The sequence below is a fragment of the Ranitomeya variabilis genome, chromosome 2, assembly GCF_051348905.1.
Source record: "Ranitomeya variabilis isolate aRanVar5 chromosome 2, aRanVar5.hap1, whole genome shotgun sequence".
NCBI lineage: Eukaryota > Metazoa > Chordata > Amphibia > Anura > Dendrobatidae > Ranitomeya > Ranitomeya variabilis.
Genome location: NC_135233.1, coordinates 1,091,906,150 through 1,091,932,846, shown reverse-complemented (window position 1 = coordinate 1,091,932,846; position 26,697 = coordinate 1,091,906,150). Strand labels below are relative to the sequence as shown.

The 26,697-nt window shown below is 42.0% G+C and overlaps 1 protein-coding gene across 7 annotated transcripts in view; it reads right to left on the bottom strand.

Moving 5' to 3' along the window:
• The window catches only part of NCOA1 (nuclear receptor coactivator 1), a 313,199-nt gene that overhangs the window by 166,251 nt on the left and 120,251 nt on the right, over positions 1-26,697 (bottom strand). For 5 of the 7 annotated variants that reach the window (XM_077291758.1, XM_077291761.1, XM_077291762.1 and 2 more), the window contains exon 1: positions 25,669-25,789. The exons of 1 other annotated variant lie outside the window; for it this stretch is intronic. The gene's annotated coding sequence lies outside the window, so the exon portion shown is untranslated. Of the gene's footprint in view, positions 1-25,528; positions 25,640-25,668; positions 25,790-26,697 lie in introns of those variants that run through there. One more of the 7 variants, XM_077291760.1, reaches the window with a different exon arrangement.

Genomic DNA, 26,697 nt, shown 5'->3' with positions numbered 1-26,697 from the left:
TGACGAATTTGGCCCATGGCTTGGTTTCATAAATAAATTCACTATATATTGTAATATTGGAGCATGGCAGTATAAAAAGCAAACAATCAAAGGTTAAGACTAACTAAAGCAAAAAAAATACGTTAAAAAAAGTCACAAAAACTACAATAACTCTAACCATAGAAAGAAAAAACATTGGGCATCACTTCATCTGCAAAAGTCCAATCTATCAAAATATTAAAATTATTTAACCCGTATGAAAAACTGCATAAAGCGGAGGAAAAAGAAAAAATCCAGGATTACGGGATTTGCAATCAGCGTACCTCCTCACAAAAAAATGCAAACAAAAGCGATCAAAACACTGTAAGTACTGCAAAACTATAGCAACGAAAGCTGCGTCTCAATGCACAGGACACAGCTCCATCGACAGGAAAAAAAGTTCTAGGTCTCAGAAAATACAAAAAAAAAAAAATTGAAAGAAAAATTGTGGTTTTTTTCACCACTAAATTATAAAAAAAATACTCGTTTCATAATCAGATTAATGTCACCAGATCATTTTTACCGCACAATGAATAAAGGAAAAAGAAATCACTGTGTAACAGTATAAATTTGGTCCTTCTAAATAACTCAACACACAGCCATTAATGTCTAAACCGCTGGCAACATAAGTGAGTACACCCCTAACTGAAAATGGCCATATTGTACACAAAGTGTGAATATTTTGTGTGGCCACCATTATTTTCCAGCACTACCTTAACTCTCTTGGACATGGAGGACACTAGAGCTGCACAGGTCACCACTGGAATCCTCTTCCCTCCTCCATGACCACATCACGGAGCTGGTGGATGCTGGAGACCTTGCGCTCCTTCACCTTCCTTTTGAGGATGTACCACAGATGCTCAACAGGGTTTAGGTCTGCAGATATGCTTGGCCAGTCCAGCAACTTTACCCTCAATATCTTTAGCAAGGCAGTGGTGGTCTTGGTAGCTGTGGTTGGGTCGTTATCATGTTCGAACACTGCCCTATGGCCCAGAATCCAAAGGGAGGGGATCATGTTCTGCTTCTGTATGACACATTACATGTTGGCATTCATGGTTCCCTCAATGAACTGTAGCCCTAATGCAGCCCCAAACCATCACACTCCCACCACCATGCTTGACTGTAGGCAGGACACACTTGTGCTCCTCACCTGGTTGCCACCAAAAACGCTTGACATATTCTGAACCAAATAAGTTTGTCTTGGTTTCTTCAGACCACAGGACATGGTTCCAGTAATCCATGTCCTTAGTCTGCTTGTCTTCAACACCGTGTCTGAGGCTTTCATGTGCATCATCTTTAGAAGAGGCTTCCATCTGGGACGACAGCCATGCAGACGAATCTGATGTAGTGTGCGACGTATGGTCTGAGCACGGACAGGTGGACCTCCAGTAACATCGGCAGCAATGCTGGCAGCCCTCATACGTCTAATGTGAGAAGACAACCTCTGACGCTGATAACGTGCACCCATCTTCTATAGTCGTGCATGGCGAGGCCAGATCTGAGTGGCACCTGTCCTGTTACACCGCTGAATGGTCTTGGCCACCGTGCCGCAGCTCAGTGTCAGGGTGCTGGCGATCTTCTTTTAGCCTCGGGGCATCTTTATGTAGAGCAACAATTATTTTTTTTCCTCAGAGAGTCCTTTACCATGAGGAGCCCCATGTTGACCTTCCTGTGACCAGTATGAAAGCGTGTGAGAGCGATAACACCAAATTTACACCTGAGATCTTATAACACTAATGAGTCACATGACACCGGGGAAGGAACACGGCTAATTGGGCACAGTTTGGCCATTTTCACTTAGGGGTGTACTCACTTTTGTTGCCAGCGGTTTAGACATTAATGGCGGTGTGTTAAAAGGCACCAAATTTACATTGTTAAAAGACAGAATAAAATATTTATAACAATTTGAGGGATGTACTCACTTGTTAGATACTGTAAATATCTACATTAATGTATAATGGTGTTCGGGCCTAGTCCTCAGGGAGAAGCCTTTCTTTCCTAGTTGCTCTTCTTTTGGGTAATGAGAGGGGTATCTAGAAGCAGACCCTCTCCAGCATGACCGCACACTTTATACATGGGGGTTGTCGTCCCGCTCGGACTTCACAGCACACAGATTTCAGCCACAATTTACCATGGAAGCTTAGGTTTCCATGGTGACTAATTCCCAGAAATGCGGATCCTCGGCATATTGTAGAGGCAATAACCCCGCGCTCACCCGTCTCGTTAATTAATTTAGTGATTAATTATATGGGTTGAAATGTGAGCGAAACACAGGAATAAATTTGAAATGACAATTTTTTTTTTGTTTCAAGGCCCAAAATGTTCATTTCTTAACTGCAATTTATGCTGTAAGAAGGCAGAATTTATGACAAAATCCTTCCCTTTTATCGATTGGTGAACAGTGGCATAACAACTGCGGTTACAGAGGTTGCGATTTCAATCAGGCCCAGTGTTGGTGGGGGCCCGTGGGGTGGGGGCCGCCGATGCCAGCAGAAACTTTAACTGGATGCGCCCCCTCAGTCGCACATTCAGCTGAAGTGTATTGCGGTGCAGAGACTCGTCAGGTCCGTGCACAGCCATACATGCTCCTGGCCAGTCAGAAGCCAGCAGCTGACTTCGGCGTGACTCGGGGGCGCCTGGCAGTGACGTCATGTGCTCCTGCCACTTGCAAGATGCCAGCTTCAGAAGGGGACGCTGCATGGTGGGGGAGTGGAGGGAAGGGGAGGATTTTTTTCCATGAATTAACAAACAGTGGTAGAATGGTAGACATATACCAGGATGGGAGATATATATACCAGGATGGGGGATATACGGTGTATACCAGGATGGTGTCCAGGATAAGGGACATATATACCAGGATGGGGGGTATATATACCAGGATGGGGGATATATGTACCACTATGGGGGATATACGGTGTATACCAGGATGGTGTCCAGGATAAGGGACATAATACCAGGATAGGGGATATACGGTATATACAAGGAGGGGGCCCAAAATAAGAAACATATATACCAGGATGGGGGATATACGGTGTATACCAGGATGGTGTCCAGGATAAGGGACATATATACCAGGATGGGGGATATACGGTATATACCAGGAGGGGGCCCAAAATAAGGGACATATATACCAGGATGGGGGATATACTGTGTATACCAGGATGGTGTCCAGGATAAGGGACATATATACCAGGATGGGGGATATACGGTATATACCAGGAGGGGGCCCAAAATAAGGGACATATATACCAGGATGGGGGATATACGGTATATACCAGGATGGGGCCCAAAATAAGGGACATATATACCAGGATGGGGGATATACGGTATATACCAGGATGGGGCCCAAAATAAGGGACATATATACCAGGATGGGGGATATACGGTATATACCAGGATGGTGTCCAGGATAAGGGACATATATACCAGGATGGGGGATATACGGTATATACCAGGATGGTGTCCAGGATAAGGGACATATATACCAGGATGGGGGATATACGGTATATACCAGGAGGGGGCTCAAAATAAGGGACATATATACCAGGATGGGGGATATACGGTATATACCAGGAGGGGGCCAAAAATAAGGGACATATATACCAGGATGGGGGATATGTGGTATATACCAGGATGGGGCCCAATATAAGGGACATATATACCAGGATGGGGGATATACGGTATATACCAGGATGGGGCCCAAAATAAGGGACATATATACCAGGATGGGGGATATACGGTATATACCAGGAGGGGGCCCAAAATAAAGGACATATGTACCAGGATGGGGGATATACGTATATACCAGGATGGTGTCCAGGATAAGGGACATAATACCAGGATAGGGGACATATATATACCAGGATGGGGCCCAAAATAAGGGACATATATACCAGGATGGGTATGGGGCTTTTTTTAACCCCTTCCAATTTTTAGTTTTTGCATTTTAATATTTTCCTTCACTTCTTCCAAGAACCACAATTTATTTATTTTTTAGTTGAAATAACGGTATGAAGTTTGTTTTTTTTGTTTGTGGGACGAGTTGTAGTTTTGACTGACACCATTCACTTTACTCATAGATGACTGAAAACAGGGAAAAAAAATTCCAAGTGTGGTGAAATGTTGAAAAACGCACAATTCTCCAATTGTATTCATGGGATCTGTTCACCGACAGTAAGCAGAGATATTGAAAATGGTGAAAGATAGAAAAGTTAGAATATTGAACAAAGTTTTGCTTGGTGAGGTGACCGATTCAGCTCTGCTACATGTGCTCATAGGGGGGGTGAGTGGTTTAGTTATGTTCTGAGCCAGTACATAGGTAGGGACCGGCCAGCTGCACACAGGTAAGGCCAGCGGCACACAGGTAGAGACCGACCAGCGGCACATGGGTAGGGACCGGCCAGCGGCACACGGGTAGGGACCGGCCAGCGGCACATAGGTAGGGACCGGCCAGCGGCACATAGGTAGGGACCGGCCAGCGGCACATAGGTAGGGACCAGCCAGCGGCACATAGGTAGGGACCAGCCAGCGGCACATAGGTAGTGACCGGCCAGCGGCACATAGGTAGGGACTGGCCAGCGGCACATAGGTAGGGACTGGCCAGCGGCACATAGGTAGGGACCGGCCAGCCGCACACAGGTAAGGCCAGCGGCACACAGGTAGAGACCGACCAGCGGCACACGGGTAGGGACCGGCCAGCGGCACACAGGTAGAGACCGACCAGCGGCACACGGGTAGGGACCGGCCAGTGGCACATAGGTAGGGACCAGCCAGCGGCACATAGGTAGGGACCGGCCAGCGGCACACGGGTAGGGACCGGCCAGCGGCACACAGGTAGGGACCAGCCAGCGGCACATAGGTAGGGACCAGCCAGCGGCACATAGGTAGGGACCAGCCAGCGGCACATAGGTAGGGACCGGCCAGTGGCACACGGGTAGGGACCGGCCAGTGGCACACAGGTAGGGACCAGCCAGCGGCACATAGGTAAGGACCAGCCAGCGGCACATAGGTAGGGACTGGCCAGCGGCACATAGGTAGGGACCGGCCAGCGGCACATAGATAGGGACCAGCCAGCAGCACATAGGTAGGGACTGGCCAGCGGCACATAGGTAGGGACTGGCCAGCGGCACATAGGTAGGGACCGGCCAGCGGCACACAGGTAGAGACCGACCAGCGGCACATACAGTGCCTACAAGTAGTATTCAACCCCCTGCAGATTTAGCAGGTTTACACATTTGGAATTAACTTGGCATTGTGACATTTGGACTGTAGATCAGCCTGGAAGTGTGAAATGCACTGCAGCAAAAAAGAATGTTATTTCTTTGTTTATTTTTTTTTTAAATTGTGAAAAGTCTTTTCAGAGGGTCATTTATTATTCAACCCCTCAACCCACCAGAATTCTGTTTGGTTCCCCTAAAGTATTAAGAAGTAGTTCAGGCACAAAGAACAATGAGCTTCACATGTTTGGATTAATTATCTCTTTTTCCAGCCTTTTCTGACTATTTAAGACCCTCCCCAAACTTGTGAACAGCACTCAAACATGGTCAACATGGGAAAGACAAAGGAGCATTCCAAGGCCATCAGAGACAAGATCGTGGAGAGTCACAAGGCTGGCAAGGGGTACAAAACCCTTTCCAAGGAGTTGGGCCTACCTGTCTCCACTGTTGGGAGCATCATCCGGAAGTGGAAGGCTTATGAAACTACTGTTAGCCTTCCACGGCCTGGACAGCCTTTGAAAGTTTCCTCCCGTGCCGAGGCCAGGCTTGTCCGAAGAGTCAAGGCTAACCCAAGGACAACAAGGAAGGAGCTCCGGGAAGATCTCATGGCAGTGGGGACATTGGTTTCAGTCAATACCATAAGTAACGTACTCCACCGCAATGGTCTCCGTTCCAGATGAGCCCGTAAGGTACCTTTACTTTCAAAGCGTCATGTCAAGGCTCGTCTACAGTTTGCTCATGATCACTTGGAGGACTCTGAGACTGACTGTTTCAAGGTTCTCTGGTCTGATGAGACCAAGATCGAGATCTTTGGTGCCAACCACACACGTGACGTTTGGAGACTGGATGGCACTGCATACGACCCCAAGAATACCATCCCTACAGTCAAGCATGGTGGTGGCAGCATCATGCTGTGGGGCTGTTTCTCAGCCAAGGGGCCTGGCCATCTGGTCCGCATCCATGGGAAGATGGATAGCACGGCCTACCTGGAGATTTTGGCCAAGAACCTCCGCTCCTCCATCAAGGATCTTAAGATGGGTCGTCATTTCATCTTCCAACAAGACAATGACCCAAAGCACACAGCCAAGAAAACCAAGGCCTGGTTCAAGAGGCAAAAAATCAAGGTGTTGCAGTGGCCTAGTCAGTCTCCTGACCTTAACCCAATTGAAAACTTGTGGAAGGAGCTCAAGATTAAAGTCCACGAGACACCCAAAGAACCTAGATAACTTGGAGAAGATCTGCATGGAGGAGTGGGCCAAGATAACTCCAGAGACCTGTGCCGGCCTGATCAGGTCTTATAAAAGATGATTATTAGCTGTAATTGCAAACAAAGGTTATTCCACAAAATATTAAACCTAGGGGTTGAATAATAATTGACCCACACTTTTATGTTTCAAATTTATAAAAATTTAACTGAGCAACAAAACTTTTTGGTTTGTAAGATTTATGCATCTGTTAATAAATCCTGCTCTTGTTTGAAGTTTGAAGGCTCTAACTTATTTGCATCTTATTAAACCTGCTAAATCTGCAGGGGGTTGAATACTACTTGTAGGCACTGTAGGTAGGGACTGGCCAGGGGCACACGAGTAGGGACCAGCCAGTGGTGCATAGAGCAGTGACAAGAACACTTTATTCAAGCGCAGCAGGGAAGGAATGTAACGTCTTAGTTCTTATTCCCTCTATTCTGAGACTGTCTAAAATGTCACCTGGGAGGAGACAGCAGAACATGGCTTCCATCTGATATCACATCGTAAGAGCAGACGATTACATCCGGCACCGTTAGATAAGTCCCGGACCATGTAACGCAATATAATACGAGGGGTTATTAAAGAGATCCTGACATTGTAGGGAGACAGCACAGTTTTACTCTCTTCGCTTCTCCAATTGAGTTACTGTTCTGGAAAGTTGGGTGACTCAGCTCGCTGCCTGTGACTGGAAACACTTCTTAAATATGAAATAAAAAGGTATATATTCCATTTCACCGCCCCCTTTTCTCAGAATGTAAACACAATAAAAAAAGCACATATTTTGTATCGCCGAGTAATTATCCGAACTAAGAAAATATCAGAAAATGTATCCCATACAGTAATCGCAGAATCGAAAAAAAAGCCAGAATCGCTGTTTCCTTGTCACTTTACTTTCCCCAAAAAATATAATAAAAAAAGATCAAAAAGTTTTATGGAATTCAAAATGTCAGAAATAAAAACTAGATCTCGAACAGTAAAAAAAAACAAAAAAACAAGCCCTAATTCAACTGTATCGGTCATAAAATATAAAAGTTCTAGCTCTTGGAAGTCGAGAATGAAAAATCGAAAGCAAAGAGGGGCCCAATGGGAATGGTGTAATCCAAGGGCCCTGTATAAACCTGGGACTGGTTCTGATATATATAGATATGGAGCATTGTATAAATCCCAAATGCCCCAGACAAGGGCCCAACATAGAATAAAACCGAGAGGCTGAGCGGGCGTCCTGCCAGGCTGATAATTAACCTGCCGCTCCATAGTGACTTGTTATCTAGTCTACACCCCTGAGAGTGGGGCCACCCGAAAAACAATGGAGGAGCAACAGAGACCCTTATCGTACTGCACCCTATGTCATAGAAGCTACAGACGGATCCCCATTTGACACACTAATTTTTTTCCCTATTTTCCTTCTGAAAATTTTGGGTTCGTCTTATGGTCCAGTGCATCTTATAGTACGAAAAATACAATACTCTATGTAATACCGGTAACACAGAAACCTCCTTATTTTATGCTCTGTACTCTGTAGATCCAATGGTCTCCTTCTGCCCCAAGAGAATGCCTAGATTCTGGTTGCCCACATCTGAACCAGACTTGTGAGATTCCACAATGAAAGCACAGTAAGGAGGGTGAATCCATAGGAGAATCACACCTTCTGTCCCACAAGTGCCCATCCTCAGAATATGTTCCTAAATTCGAGGCTATTTGACTTCCATGGACCCAAAGAAAAGTCCAAGATTCTAGCTGACCCCATTCTATTTGGCTTAGAATACGTTCTAGGATTCGGTTGGCCTCATTCACCTTTTACAGAAGCCCATCCTGATTACATGTGTCCTTATGGTGGGGATAATTTGATTCTAAGGCCCCCAAAAAGGCGCGAATACTCTTGTTTGCCACATGTATCTTCCAATTTGGTGGTGCTCACTGGCTGAAGTAGGCTGTCCAGGCTTGGGTTGTCCTCCTTCACCTTCCTATTGGGTGGCGTGAGTCGCTCTAGAATCCAACTTTGTCACAATTCTAAGGATCACGACACTCTTCTACAAGTGCCCAACTCATGGGTACATGGGTGAAGAAGGTGGGATTATTTCACTTCTTTGGCTCACACAAGTTCCAGCATTGCGGCCATGTTCATCTTTCCATTGAGTGGTGGTTTATGGCTTCTATTGACACAAAATGAGGGGGCCGGTCTTTCGTGGGAATGGACTCTATACTTCCCCATTATCTGGTAACACAATGATGGCATAATGGGTTAGGTACCCATCTGAAGAACCTGCTAATCCTGGGAAAGAGGTGGACAAAAATCAGCAAAACCCACACGTCCTATTCCGGGCCATCTACCTTCTGAATGTGTGCGATCGCAGTGGGAGGACCAGTGTTCCCATGATATCCACCAGTGCCGGTCCGCAGCTTCCATGTGAAATTCTCCTGTCAGGAACATGTTTCTACTTTCAGCCTTTGATTTTAACTCCCGAAATTAAAACCATCTGTAATCCAGCCAAAAAGAAAAAAAAAAATCTATCGGAGGATGAAGTAGTGGAAAATAAATCTAGTGCAACGTTTTATGGAATGCATCAATGTATCCTATCGATTAGTTCACAATCAGCGGAAGCCTATAATGTATCTATGGGAAAACACAAGGCAAGATACCAGAAGGCCGACGATTACAGGAGCCGAAGCAAACCCGAAGCGCATCGCTGTCATTTCTCAATGCCAAGAATATAGTCACCATGGAACATGTGATCAGACAATAGGAGATCAACCTGTCCAACTCTATGGTTTCTTCTAAGTATTTCTGATCATACACCAGAGCTGCACTCACTATTCTGCTGGTGCAGTCACTGTGTACATACATTACATTACTGATCCTGAGTTACATCCTGTATTATACTCCAGAGCTGCACTCACTATTCTGCTGGTGCAGTCACTGTGTACATACATTACATTACTGATCCTGAGTTACATCCTGTATTATACCCCAGAGCTGCACTCACTATTCTGCTGGTGCAGTCACTGTGTACATACATTACATTACTGATCCTGAGTTACATCCTGTATTATACCCCAGAGCTGCACTCACTATTCTGCTGCTGCAGTCACTGTGTACATACATTACATTACTGATCCTGAGTTACATCCTGTATTATCCTCCAGAGCTGCACTCACTATTCTGCTGGTGCAGTCACTGTGTACATACATTACATTACTGATCCTGAGTTACATCCTGTATTATACTCCAGAGCTGCACTCACTATTCTGCTGGTGCAGTCACTGTGTACATACATTACATTACTGATCCTGAGTTACCTCCTGTATTATACCCCAGAGCTGCACTCACTATTCTGCTGGTGCAGTCACTGTGCACATACATTACATAACTGATCCTGAGTTACATCCTGCATTATACTCCAGAGCTGCACTCACTATTCTGCTGGTGCAGACACTGTGTACATACATTACTGATCCTGAGTTACATCCTGTATTATACTGCAGGGCTGCAATCACTATTCTGCTGGTGCAGTCACTGTGTACATACATTACATTACTGATCCTGAGTTACATCCTGTATTATACCCCAGAGCTGCACTCACTATTCTGCTGGTGCAGTCACTGTGTACATACATTACATTACTGATCCTGAGTTACATCCTGTATTATACCCCAGAGCTGCACTCACTATTCTGCTGGTGCAGTCACTGTGTACATACATTACATTACTGATCCTGAGTTACATCCTGTATTATACCCCAGAGCTGCACTCACTATTCTGCTGGTGCAGTCACTGTGTACATACAGTACATTACTGATCCTGAGTTACATCCTGTATTATACTCCAGAGCTGCACTCACTATTCTGCTGGTGCAGTCACTGTGTACATACATTACATTACTGATCCTGAGTTACATCCTGTATTATACCCCAGATCTGCACTCACTATTCTGCTGGTGCAGTCACTGTGTACATACATTACATTACTGATCCCGAGTTACCTCCTGTATTATACTCCAGAGCTGCACTCACTATTCTGCTGGTGCAGTCACTGTGTACATACATTACATTACTGATCCTGAGTTACATCCTGTATTATACCCCAGAGCTGCACTCACTATTATGCTGGTGCAGTCACTGTGTACATACATTACATTACTGATCCTGAGTTACATCCTGTATTATACTCCAGAGCTGCACTCACTATTCTGCTGGTGCAGTCACTGTGTACATACATTACATTACTGATCCTGAGTTACCTCCTGTATTATACCCCAGAGCTGCACTCACTATTCTGCTGGTGCAGTCACTGTGTACATACATTACATTACTGATCCTGAGTTACCTCCTGTATTATACCCCAGAGCTGCACTCACTATTCTGCTGGTGCAGTCACTGTGTACATACATTACATTACTGATCGTGAGTTACATCCTGTATTATACCCCAGATCTGCACTCACTATTCTGCTGGTGCTGTCACTGTGTACATACATTACATAACTGATCCTGAGTTACATCCTGCATTATACTCCAGAGCTGCACTCACTATTCTGCTGGTGCAGACACTGTGTACATACATTACTGATCCTGAGTTACATCCTGTATTATACTGCAGGGCTGCAATCACTATTCTGCTGGTGCAGTCACTGTGTACATACATTACATTACTGATCCTGAGTTACATCCTGTATTATACCCCAGAGCTGCACTCACTATTCTGCTGGTGCAGTCACTGTGTACATACATTACATTACTGATCCTGAGTTACATCCTGTATTATACCCCAGAGCTGCACTCACTATTCTGCTGGTGCAGTCACTGTGTACATACATTACATTACTGATCCTGAGTTACATCCTGTATTATACCCCAGAGCTGCACTCACTATTCTGCTGGTGCAGTCACTGTGTACATACAGTACATTACTGATCCTGAGTTACATCCTGTATTATACTCCAGAGCTGCACTCACTATTCTGCTGGTGCAGTCACTGTGTACATACATTACATTACTGATCCTGAGTTACATCCTGTATTATACCCCAGAGCTGCACTCACTATTCTACTGGTGCAGTCACTGTGTACATACATTACATTACTGATCTGGAGTTACCTCCTGTATTATACTCCAGAGCTGCACTCACTATTCTGCTGGTGCAGTCACTGTGTACATACATTACATTACTGATCCTGAGTTACATCCTGTATTATACCCCAGAGCTGCACTCACTATTCTGCTGGTGCAGTCACTGTGTACATACATTACATTACTGATCCTGAGTTACATCCTGTATTATTCCCCAGAGCTGCACTCACTATTCTGCTGGTGCAGTCACTGTGTACATACATTACATTACTGATCCTGAGTTACATCCTGTATTATTCCCCAGAGCTGCACTCACTATTCTGCTGGTGCAGTCACTGTGTACATACATTACATTACTGATCCTGAGTTACATCCTGTATTATACCCCAGAGCTGCACTCACTATTCTGCTGGTGCAGTCACTGTGTACATACATTACATTACTGATCCTGAGTTACATCCTGTATTATACCCCAGAGCTGCACTCACTATTCTGCTGGTGCAGTCACTGTGTACATACATTACATTACTGATCCTGAGTTACATCCTGTATTATACCCCAGAGCTGCACTCACTATTCTGCTGGTGCAGTCACTGTGTACATACATTACAGTACAGATCCTGAGTTACCTCCTGTATTATACCCCAGAGCTGCACTCACTATTCTGCTGCTGCAGTCACTGTGTACATACATTACATATCCTGAATCCTCTCTCTCTTGTACATACATAATTATATACAGGCGGTACCCAGGTTATACCAGCTGTACATATATAATTGTTTACCCAGGTTATACCAGCAGTGCGGTGGATGAGTTTTGTCCTCCGCCTCTGGAGGCTGCCGTCAGCAGTACAATTTCCAGGTTGCAGACACATATATAATGATCAGGACTTTTCCTCTTCCCTCCTGTGCGCGGTTACACATGTGTCTAGTGATAGATTAATAATGCCTTCATATTCCTATTAACCTGTGAGTGACCGGCGACGCTGCACATTCTGGAGGCGAATCGCTCGGATCAGATTTCTTGGCATTTTCCTGTCCTGCTGTCCAATGCATTAAGTAGCACGCAGCCCCCCACGCCTCTGCCGGGGGGCAGCCTGGAAATGTGCCAAACCCACAGGATAGCCCCCTATACTGCAGCAGGTACCCGGACCCTCAGTCACCCCCCCACACACACACACATCACTAAACACAAGTCCTGGGGACAAAAATATCAAAGAAATATTTCTGTCAAAATTACAACAAGCCATAAAACCTCCATGTCATTTCCTCCTCCCCAACCCCAGGCAGCCACGTGTCTCACCCATCACCCTGGCCAGGAAACGGTTAACGGCAACTACAGACACAAGGAAGGTTGCCATAGTGACAGAGAGGTTAATAATGGAAGAGTAACACTTAGTGATACATTGTTGCTCTTTACAAGAGATACCCAGATTATACCAGCATTCTCCATATCACTGTATACAAGCAGATGCATCACTTATACCGGCTGCATATAGAAAATGGCTTGAAAAAGTCTCCATACCCGTGAAAGTTTGTTACAGCCACAATCTTAAATCCATTTTATTGTGATTTTATGTGATATATCACTAATTGATAGGTATTTGTGACATGTAAAGGAAATGATACAGGGATTTCTAATTATTTTAATAATATAAATCTGAACATTGTGAGGTGCATTTGTATTCAGCCCCCTGAGTCAGTACTCTGTAGGACCACCTTCATGTGCCATTACTGCTGCAGTCTTTTTAGCTCCATCCGTCTTCCCATCACCTCTGACCAACTTCCCTGCCTCTGCTGAAAAAAATCCTCCCTACAGCATGATACTGCCACCACCATGTGTCACTGTGGGGATGATGTTTTTAGGGTGATTTGCAATGTTAGATTTCCGCCACATATAGGGTTTTGCATTTAGACCAAAAAATTCTCCTTTGGTCTCATCTGACCAGAGCCCCTTGTTCCACATACTCTCTGTGTCCCCTACATGGCTTTTTAGAAACTAGAGACAGACCCTCTTATGGCTTTCAAAAATGGCTTCTTGCCACTCATCCATAAAGGCCAGATTTGTGGAGTATCCGACTAATAGTTGTCTTGTGGACAGATTCTCCCACCTGAGCTGTAGATCTCTGCAGCTCCTCTAGAGTGACCATGGGCCTCTTGGTTGCTTCTCTAATTAGTGCTCTTCTGGCTTCGGATGTCACTTTAGGTGGGCGGCCATGTTCTGGTGGGTTTGCAGTTGTGCCATACTCCTTCCATTTTTGGATAATGGATTGAACAGAGCTCCGTGAGATGTTCAGAGCTTGGGACATTTTGTATAACCTAACCCTGCTTTACTCTTCTCCACAACTTTATCCCTGACCTGTCTGGTGAGCTCCCTGTTTTTCATGATGCTGTTTGAGCTGTAATGTGCTCACACAAACCTCTGAGGCCTTCACAGAACAGCTGTAGTTATACTGAGAAGAAATCATATCCAGGTGGACTCAATTTACCAACTAGGTGATTTCTGGAGGTGACTGGTCACTCAGGATTTTATTTAGGGGGATCAGACTACAGGGGGCTAAATACAAATGCGCCTCACAATTTATATTTTTTAAATTAGAAAACCATATGTGATTTCCTTTACAAGCACTTCAATAATTCATATATAATTATATACAGGAGATGCCCAGGTTATACCAGCTATACATACAGTATATAATTATATACAGGAGATACCCAGGTTATACCAGCTGTACATATATAATTATATACAGGAGATACCCAGGTTATACCAGCTGTACATATATAATTATCTACAGGAGATACCCAGGTTATACCGGCTGTACATATATAATTATCTACAGGAGATACCCAGGTTATACCGGCTGTACATATATAATTATATACAGGAGATGCCCAGGTTATACCAGCTGTACATATATAATTATATACAGGAGATGCCCAGGTTATACCAGCTGTACATATATAATTATATACAGGAGATGCCCAGGTTATACCGGCTGTACATATATAATTATATACAGGAGATGCCCAGGTTATACCAGCTGTACATATATAATTATATACAGAAGATGCCCAGGTTATATCAGCTGTACATATATAATTATATACAGGAGATGCCCAGGTTATACCAGCTGTACATATATAATTATATACAGGAGATGCCCAGGTTATACCAGCTGTACATATATAATTATATACAGGAGATGCCCAGGTTATACCAGCTGTACATATATAATTATATACAGGAGATGCCCAGGTTATATCAGCTGTACATATATAATTATATACAGGAGATGCCCAGGTTATATCAGCTGTACATATATAATTATATACAGGAGATGCCCAGGTTATACCAGCTGTACATATATAATTATATACAGAAGATGCCCAGGTTATACCAGCTGTACATATATAATTATATACAGGAGATGCCCAGGTTATACCAGCTGTACATATATAATTATATACAGGAGATGCCCAGGTTATACCAGCTGTACATATATAATTATATACAGGAGATGCCCAGGTTATATCAGCTGTACATATATAATTATATACAGGAGATGCCCAGGTTATATCAGCTGTACATATATAATTATATACAGGAGATGCCCAGGTTATACCAGCTGTACATATATAATTATATACAGGAGATACCCAGGTTATAGCAGCTCTTCATATATAATTATATACAGGAGATGCCCAGGTTATATCAGCTGTACATATATAATTATATACAGGAGATGCCCAGGTTATACCAGCTGTACATATATAATTATCTACAGGAGATACCCAGGTTATACCGGCTGTACATATATAATTATATACAGGGGATGCCCAGGTTATACCAGCTGTACATATATAATTATATACAGGAGATACTCAGGTTATACCAGCTGTACATATATAATTATATACAGGAGATACCCAGGTTATACCGGCTGTACATATATAATTATATACAGGAGATGCCCAGGTTATATCAGCTGTACATATATAATTATATACAGGAGATGCCCAGGTTATACCAGCTGTACATATATAATTATATACAGGAGATGCCCAGGTTATACCAGCTGTACATATATAATTATATACAGGAGATGCCTAGGTTATACCAGCTGTACATATATAATTATATACAGGAGATACTCAGGTTATACCAGCTGTACATATATAATTATATACAGGAGATGCCCAGGTTATACCAGCTGTACATATATAATTATATACAGGAGATGCCCAGGTTATACTAGCTGTACATATATAATTATATACAGGAGATGCCCAGGTTATACTAGCTGTACATATATAATTATATACAGGAGATGCCCAGGTTATACCAGCTGTACATATATAATTATATACAGGAGATGCCCAGGTAATACCAGCTGTACATATATAATTATATACAGGAGATGCCCAGGTTATACCAGCTGTACATATATAATTATATACAGGAGATGCCCAGGTAATACCAGCTGTACATATATAATTATATACAGGAGATACCCAGGTTATACCAGCTGTACATATATAATTATATACAGGAGATACCCAGGTTATACCAGCTGTACATATATAATTATATACAGGAGATGCCCAGGTTATACCAGCTGTACATATATAATTATATACAGGAGATGCCCAGGTCATACCAGCTGTACATATATAATTATATACAGGAGATACCCAGGTTATATCACCATGTGAAGAAATACTTTGGTCACACCGGCTAAGCTCAGATTATTCCAGCATTTTGTAATATTTTGCAGTTACCACATCGTTGGCTCTTTCCCGTCACCTCTGGCTTTCCGCCTAGTTTTCTAGTATCACTGCGAGTATTAATAGGTGAAATCTCTTCCTTTTTCTTAGGCCATGTACACAGGCATATGTGATGGAGAATCAGCTGCAGAAATCTAAATTTACATCATCCAGTGCCATCATCCAATCACTGCCTGGCTCATTATAATATTACAGTGGTTCCCAGGCACCAGTGTGCGTTCCTTATTATGTCTACTCTCATTCTCCTCCGTGGCTCCAGTCTCGTAATCCGACGTTATCACAATTATCGCTCTCAGGACTCATCAGTAAACTGTAGACTTTACCCAGGAACAAAGTTTAGAAACAACCATATTGTAATAAAAGGATTAATAGTGAACTATAGTGCGGTATTATAGCTGTATAGTGTCAATAAAGGTCTATGGCGCCATAATGACCCTCAAACTTTACACTAGATCTATGCAAAAACATGGCAGAATCCATCAAATGCCACAGGACATGGTATTCTCCAAAGATTTGGGAAGAGGCAAGACAAAGTTATACACCGGCACCATATGGCGGCATATGGAATGCCTAAGGCTTTGTATGATGGAGCAAAAGGGACACATGACTATATTGTGTTTATGCATTATATCGCCGCGGTCTGAATGCCTATGGCTCTGTAGTATGGAACAAGGGGGTCAGATGTAACTATATAGTCTTTATGCACTATATGGCTGCTCTCTAATGCCTATGGCTCTATAGTATGGAGTAAGAGGGTCAAATGTAACTATATAGTCTTTATGCACTATATGGCAGCTCTCTGACTGCCTATGGCTCTGTAGTATGGAACAAGGGGGTCACATGTAACTATATAGTCTTTATGCACTATATGGCTGCTCTCTAATGCCTATGGCTCTATAGTATGGAGTAAGAGGGTCAAATGTAACTATATAGTCTTTATGCACTATATGGCAGCTCTCTGACTGCCTATGGCTCTGTAGTATGGAACAAGGGGGTCACATGTAACTATATAGTCTTTATGCACTATATGGCGGCTCTCTAATGCCTATGGCTCTATAGTATGGAATAAGAGGGTCACATGTAACTATATAGTCTTTATGCACTGTATGGCAGCTCTCTGAATTCCTATAGCTCTGTAGTATGGAACAAGAGGGTCACATGTAACTATATAGTCTTTATGCACTGTATGGCAGCTCTCTGAATTCCTATGGCTCTATAGTATGGAACAAGAGGGTCACATGTAACTATATAGTCTTTATGCACTATATGGCGGCTCTCTGAATGCCTATGGCTCTGTAGTATGGAACAAGAGGGTCACATGTAACTATATAGTCTTTATGCACTATATGGCGGCTCTCTGAATGCCTATAGCTCTGTAGTATGGAACAAGAGGGTCACATGTAACTATATAGTCTTTATGCACTGTATGGCAGCTCTCTGAATGCCTATGGCTCTGTAGTATGGAACAAGAGGGTCACATGTAACTATATAGTCTTTATGCACTATATGGCGGCTCTCTGAATGCCTATAGCTCTGTAGTATGGAACAAGAGGGTCACATGTAACTATATAGTCTTTATGCACTGTATGGCAGCTCTCTGAATGCCTATGGCTCTGTAGTATGGAACAAGAGGGTCACATGTAACTATATAGTCTTTATGCACTGTATGGCAGCTCTCTGAATGCCTATGGCTCTGTAGTATGGAATAAGAGGGTCACATGTAACTATATAGTCTTTATGCACTGTATGGCAGCTCTCTGAATGCCTATGGCTCTGTAGTATGGAATAAGAGGGTCACATGTAACTATATAGTCTTTATGCACTATATGGCGGCTCTCTGAATGACTTTGGCTCTGTAGTATGGAACAAGGGGGTCACATGTAACTGTATAGTCTTTATGCACTGTATGGCGGCTCTCTGAATGCCTATGGCTCTGTAGTATGGAACAAGAGGGTCACATGTAACTATATAGTCTTTATGCACTGTATGGCGGCTCTCTGAATGCCTATGGCTCTGTAGTATGGAACAAGAGGGTCACATGTAACTATATAGTCTTTATGCACTATATGGCAGCTCTCTGAATGCCTATGGCTCTGTAGTATGGAACAAGAGGGTCACATGTAACTATATAGTCTTTATGCACTATATGGCGGCTCTCTGAATGCCTATAGCTCTGTAGTATGGAACAAGAGGGTCACATGTAACTATATAGTCTTTATGCACTGTATGGCAGCTCTCTGAATGCCTACGGCTCTGTAGTATGGAATAAGAGGGTCACATGTAACTATATAGTCTTTATGCACTGTATGGCAGCTCTCTGAATGCCTATGGCTCTGTAGTATGGAATAAGAGGGTCACATGTAACTATATAGTCTTTATGCACTATATGGCGGCTCTCTGAATGACTTTGGCTCTGTAGTATGGAACAAGGGGGTCACATGTAACTGTATAGTCTTTATGCACTGTATGGCGGCTCTCTGAATGCCTATGGCTCTGTAGTATGGAACAAGAGGGTCACATGTAACTATATAGTCTTTATGCACTATATGGCGGCTCTCTGAATGCCTATGGCTCTGTAGTATGGAACAAGGGGGGTCACATGTAACTGTATAGTCTTTATGCACTATATGGCGGCTCTCTAATGCCTATGGCTCTATAGTATGGAATAAGAGGGTCACATGTAACTATATAGTCTTTATGCACTGTATGGCGGCTCTATGAATGCCTATGGCTCTGTAGTATGGAACAAGAGGGTCACATGTAACTATATAGTCATTATGCACTATATGGCGGCTCTCTGAATGCCTATGGCTCTGTAGTATGGAACAATAGGGTCACATGTAACTATATAGTCTTTATGCACTATATGGCGGCTCTCTGAATGCCTATGGCTCTGTAGTATGGAACAAGAGGGTCACATGTAACTATATAGTCTTTATGCACTATATTGCGGCTCTATGAATGCCTATGGCTCTGTAGTATGGAACAATAGGGTCACATGTAACTATATAGTCTTTATGCACTATATGGCGGCTCTCTGAATGCCTATGGCTCTGTAGTATGGAACAATAGGGTCACATGTAACTATATAGTCTTTATGCACTATATTGTGGCTCTCTGAATGACTTTGGCTCTGTAGTATGGAACAAGAGGGTCACATGTAACTATATAGTCTTTATGCACTATATTGTGGCTCTCTGAATGCCTATGGCTCTGTAGTATGGAACAATAGGGTCACATGTAACTATATAGTCTTTATGCACTATATGGCGGCTCTCTGAATGCCTATGGCTCTGTAGTATGGAACAAGGGGGGTCACATGTAACTGTATAGTCTTTATGCACTGTATGGCGGCTCTCTGAATGCCTATGGCTCTGTAGTATGGAACAAGAGGGTCACATGTAACTATATAGTCTTTATCCACTGTATGGCGGCTCTATGAATGCCTATGGCTCTGTAGTATGGAACAAGAGGGTCACATGTAACTATATAGTCTTTATGCACTATATTGTGGCTCTCTGAATGCCTATGGCTCTCTAGTATGGAACAAGAGGGTCACATGTAACTACATAGTCTTTATGCACTATATGGCGGCTCTCTGAATGCCTATGGCTCTGTAGTATGGAACAAGGGGGGTCACATGTAACTGTATAGTCTTTATGCACTATATGGCGGCTCTCTGAATGCCTATGGCTCTGTAGTATGGAACATGAGGGTCACATGTAACTACATAGTCTTTATGCACTATATGGCGGCTCTCCTCTGTAGGATGGAGGAAAAGAGACATATGTAACGTTATGTGCCAATTGGCAGCACTCGGAATGCCTATGGTTCTGTGCTATAGAGTGATAGTAACATATAAAATAGCGTAAAACAGGCCAAAAACATGCAAAATATCCCGAAAACAAAATTTTTATCCAAAAGGCGTCGATAAGTCTTAATTTTTTCATTCATGCCTAATATTAGAAGAAGACCCTACTTTCCTATATGTGTCCTCAACATGTCACGCCTAAGATTCCCCTACAGAACACACACGTTACGCACCACTGACTCTTATACTATCTAGTTTATGAGGTACATGGGACATGAAAGTGCCTGGTCAACATCTAAAAGTCCTGATCCAAAACACTAATTTAGGAACGGGAGTTGTGGTTTGGCCTCTGCACCTGTTGGGCTCCATACCAGTGCCATGTCTTGTCTATAATACAATCCTGCTAACCAGGTGTCCCTGGGAAAATTAAATGTGAAGTTACTTATACAAAATCCTAAAATGTGGCCTTAAAGGAACCTATAATCACATAACGAGTTCCATGAACTGAGCTAATTGCATGGAATCTGTGATTGAGGGGGGAAATATTTTCCTACGTACAGTAAATTTCCTGCTCAGGAATGCCTTTGAAGGACCCAAGAGCCAGTCAGTCTCTTGCAAGCAGGAAATAGCTGATAGCATAGAAAATACCTTGTACTCCATTACATATGAAATGTTTGTACACATTCAGGATCTGTCAATGTATGGAAACTTTTAGAACTGTGCATGAATGTTATTCTTTATTTATGAAAAAAGCATGGGATTACTGGCCCTTTAAACATGCTTGATACTAGAGGGGAATAAAGAATCATGCATTTGGCTATTAGCCAAGTGCCACACAGCAGAGATAACTTAGTTTCTTTTTTCTGCCCATGATAGACAGAAAGGCCTAGTGTTGGATCCCATAGCAGTGCCACCAGTGGAAAGGTTTTAATGACAAACCATTAGATTTAATCTAAGTGACATCATGAGGTTAAATGTACTGATGTTAGTAGTAGTAGTGTAGTCCACAGAAGGCCTTGACCACAAAAATGCTTATTTTGTAACATTTCAAAAATTCTATGGCTTATAAATATAACTTGGAAAATTGTATTATATTTTATATCTTTATTGTGATATAACAGATAACATTACATATTATTTATTATTTTGGAACACTAGAGGCAGCCAAACACAGGCAGGTTACTAACTAGTACCAAGATGAGAATGTTATACCTCGTGGAACTGCTATGGGTTCCTAATCAACCCCAAGGGAATAGTTTGTGTTTTTGATAGTCACAAACACTTGATATTTTCTTTTTAATACATCGTTAAATAGGTTGAAAAAAGAATCAGGTCCACCAAGTACAACCTTTCTCCACCAATTGTACATTTTGTCACTAAATTAACTATAACCTGCAATGTTACATTTATCAAGGAAATCGTCCAGCCCTTTTATAAAAGCTGTTATAGTGTCAGCCATTACTACCTCTTGTAGCAGGGCATTCCACAGTATGATTGCTCTAACTGTAAAGAACCCTAAATTATAGCGATGAGCGTGGTCGGATAAGGTGTTATCTGACCACTTTTGTGTCCTAATCGAATATTTTTGGCGCACTCGAATAATATGCTTGAGTCACCGCGTCTGCTGTTTGACAGTCAAAACACATGCAGGGATTACCTGTTTGTTAGGCAATCCATGCATGCGTTGCGGTTGTCGAACAGCCGAGAGACATGCAGCCGCGGGACTTGAGCATATTATTCAAGCACGACAAAAATTCTCGATTATGACATGAGCATACTCATATAACACCAAATCCAAGCACGCTCACTCATCATCACTATTAAATTAAATTTTATTATACATTTTTTGCAGTGCCGATACACTTTACAAATTGTTACTCCGTATATACACATTTAAAGAGTCAAATAACTGTCTACAGGTCTCTTCTAAGTGGTGGAACCCTTTCATTCTCAGCAATGATGTCAGCGCAAAGACCCCAACATTTTTTGTCCTGTTTTAATTTAACAATTTCCAGAATGCTCACAGAAGAGTGCAATATTACAAATTACAGTGTGATAGAAATATTATCTCTAAGTTATGGGAAATGACATCTAGAATAACCTCCAAGCCAAATATTGGTGGCAGCGTGACCTTTCAAAACATTTCAAGTTTGTGTCAAGTTGTCACAATCCAAGCAGTTATCACAAGAGAAACAATCCAAAATAATTATGGATCACCCCTCTCACATGGCAATATCAGAAAATCTTATAATGCTATCATAAGGTGTTACGGTTGAGGCCAGAACAGCAAAAGTCATAATGATTTTTGGCCCAAATTTTGATATCACTTCATATGCATTGCCGTTAGTGTACTTTATTTACTTTTCTATAAATACTTTTGTGTGAAACATTATTTCAAAAGATTAACAAATTTACAGTAGTCCATTGGTGTCTGCCAACTTCAACTTGAAGAAGAGGCAAGCGAAGTAAAGCTTGTAATACAAAATGAAATTACATAAAAAATCCACCCTCCCCAAAAGTAAACAGTAACAATTTCATGATCCCAAATGCAAACTTTGTAACAGGTTCTCATTCCATAGCAGTGCAATCAGTGAAAAGGTTTTAATGACAAACAAATTGACTTACTCCAAATGACATAATAGGGTTAGATGTACTGATATTATGAGTAGTAGTGTAGGCGTCCAGGGCATTGCTCAGCCCACAAAAAGGCTTATTTTGTAAGAATTCCAGAGTTCTATGGCATTCAATTATAACTTAGAAAATTGAATCATACTAGTGTATCTTTATTGTGATATAACAGATGATATTTCATTTTATTTCTTAGTTTTAGAGCACTAGGGGCAGCCAAACACAGGCAGGTTACGAACCAATACCAAGATTAGACTTTTACACCTTGTGGAACTGCCATGGGGTCCTATTGAACCCCTTTTTTCTATTAAAAAAAAAAAAAAAAAGATAGCTGTAGATATTACTCGTGCAAAGATTTCCCAACATTCCAGTGTGTAATTACAAGTGTTTTGGATAACCACAAATGCTTGGTATTTTCTCTTAATGGTTAAGCAACATTTTATTATAGATAGTTTACAGGACTGATATATTTTAGAAATTGTAACTAAAGAGATACACATTTAGAGAGTCAAACATTTGTGTAAATGTCTCTTCCAAGTGGTGGCACCTTTCCATTCTCAGTGGAGATGACAGATCAAGGTCCCCAACAAATTTTATGTCCTGTATCAATCTATCAAGCTCCTAAATGCTCACAGAAGGGTGAACAATGTTACAAATGAGTGTGCTAGGAATACTATATTGGCTATGAGAAATTAAACATCTAGAATAACCTCAAAGCCAAATGTTGATGGCAACTTGACCCTTCAAAGCATGTCACGTTTGTGTCAAGATGTCACAATCCATGCAGAAGTCACATGAGAAACAATCCAAAGCAATTATGGGTCATCCTTCTCACATGGCAAGATCATTAAATCTCATGATGCTACAGTGAGGTGTACACAGCAAAAGTCATCAAGCCTTTGGCCCAAACGTTAATATCACTTGATGTACGTCACTTTAGAAGTCCTTTTTTTAAACTTCTGAATGCATATTTTAGTGTTCAACATTGTTTCTACAGATTAACAAACAGATTAACAAACTTAAAGTAGTCGGTTAAAGGCAGGAAAAGTCTATCTTATATTATAAAATGAAATTACATTTAAAAAAATCCTTCTTCCTCAAAAGCAGCAAAAACTTTATGATCCCCAATACCAACTTTGTAAAATGTTTTTCAAACTATTTTGGCGTTGAAAGAAGTGTTGATTTCATATACAGCAGATGGTCCTTTGGGGTACTTGGGCATCCTATCTTTGGTGCACATACAACTTTGGCACCCAGTATTACTACACCGTGGTATGTCCTGTACATTCGAAAGGTGACATTATTTCATGCAGGACCCTCGGAGGTTCTGTTATTCAGAATGGATACATATTATATAAATATACACATAATCATGTAGTTGCTACATTGTGTCATCCTAATATTGCTCCCGAAATGCTGCAGGATATTGCTCAATACACGCCAAGCATTAAGCGATCATAACCTCTGCGCTGCTCCACAAATAGATTTCTGCGGGTTAAAACGCTTATAAACATATATATGGATCAATACATCCCCCCCCCGAGGATGATACAAAGTGACAGCGACTGAAGTCTCTATCCTAGAACGCAACGCTGCAGCCGTTAACACGTCACATTGATTCATTGCATTCCAAAAAAATAAAGAGTCAAAACCAAGAGGAGCAAACGTGTCGACCCGAAGTTCTACAACTACAACTCCCAACATTTCCCCACTTCCCCTCGATGTCAGCTCATGACTATTCAACTCAAGAATGCATCTAAAAACGCACAAAAAAAGACCCAAAACTTTCTGGTTTGAGCCATTTAAGGGTTACAATTACCTTGTCGGAGGGGTGTGTGAGTGAGGAAGGGGGGGGGGAAACTACCTTCTATAGAACCGGACCCCCTTTCGTTGCACCTGCCTGGCACACATGCGGTTACCGAGGCCTTTAGGCCGGCACTGCAAGGGTTAAACTGGGTGCTGGAGATGATTCAAAACACTTTAATCTTCTGGAAGCCAGGCACTGGCCTACTTACGCTTTCCTCTGCCAGGGGAGGAGGGGTGTTCAATTCTTTATAGAACGGTGATTTATGTAAATTCTAAAAGGGGTTAAAAAAAAAAAAAAAAGAAGAAGAAACCCACGGTCCCGATCTACAGACGAAGGGGTTAAAAAGAATCAACGCCATCCACATTGCCCAAGAGCTGTCACTCAAAGTGCCATTGGAGGGGGGCACTTGGCCCCCTCCCTTTCAGCCACCGGGAAACAAGCTTTTATTTTCATTTTTCGCCAGCGATGCAGCGTGCAAAGGGTGAATACCCAAATGCAAAGGTCTGCAAAGCTCTCCATACTTTAACCTTCAGCACATGGGAGGTAATCCCACGAAAAAAAAAAACTCCACTACCTCTATTGGCCCCCCCCCCACAACCCCCTGTGGACGGATTAAGTCACCTCCTGAGACCCCCTTTAACTATTGCAATCCTAAAAAAAATCATTACGTTAACCCTCCGCGTCTAGTCTAGCGACCACCCTTTAACCCCTTCTTTCTCTTCCACTGGGGCCGACATGTCGGGCTGAGCTGCGAGGCATGTGTGAGCGCACAAAAAAAGGAAATGCAGAACAAGAAAAATGCAAAAGCTTCCAATAGTCACTAATTCACGGGATAAGGTCCCCCCCCCTTCCAAAGACCCCTTTTTTTCTAGAACCCCGCCAGCATGTCAGGCGTGCACAATCAGCATTGTAACTTCGGCGTAAACATGGCTCCAATCCATACTTTACCCCCTTTCCATACGTCTGCTCGCTCCGCCTGCACCGTCGTAGAAAAATGCAAAAAAATAACCGTTGCATCCAGGTCGCTCTTCCAAAATGCAAAACCCTATAATGTACCCCCCCTTCCGAAAACACGATGAATATCTTACATTTGCCCAGGCTTCTCTGCGGATCGCTGATAGGGCCAGTCTGCTTTGTCATTGAGGCTGTCCTGTATATTGCTTCCTTCTCTCAACGTTTGGCTCTTTTTTTTTTTTTTTTTTCTTCAAGCTCCTTCCCAATGCATTCTGGGTAAACTGGCTACACAAGTTCCTACTCATAGTGTTTACAATTGCATCACAGGACCTGCAGCTCCACGCCTTTTAAAGGGCCAGCCTTGCATTGCCTCCATAAAAAACTCAATATTTTTTTTTTCTTCCTACTTTTACGTTATGAACAATGTCGAAGAATATTTTACTTAAATTTACGCAATTTTTTTTTTTTTAGTTTGTTCTTTAATTTTAAAAAGCTTTTTGTTTCCTATTTTCTATTGCATAATGTTACTAACAACAGTATAACATTATGTAACGCTTCCTGAAAAATATGTATTACGGGCTAAAAGCGTTCTACACTCATTTATAACTTCTGCATTAATTGCTAAAGAAAAAAAAAACACTTTACTTTGTTTATACATTTTATATATTTATTTATATATGTTTATACTTTTTTTTTTTTTAGATTTTTAGTATTTATACATCACACTATAAAATCTAAAAACATAAAAAATGAATTATGAGATACAACATACACATCTTTCACACTCCCTAATATATGACGAAAGGTGCGACAGCTGAGTCACAAAGATAAAACCTAATGCTCTATTCATAAAACTACTACAATACTGCCCCCATGTACAAAAATATAACTACTATAATACTGTTCCTATATACAAGAATATAACTACTATAATACTGCTCCTATGTACAAGAATATAACTACTATAATACCGCTCCTATGTACAATAATATAACTACTATAATACTGCCCCTATGTACAAGAATATAACTACTATAATACTGCTCCTATGTGCAAGAATATAACTACTATAATACTGCCCCTATGTACAAGAATATAACTACTATAATACTGCCCCTATGTACAAGAATATAACTACTATAATACTGCTCCTATGTACAAGA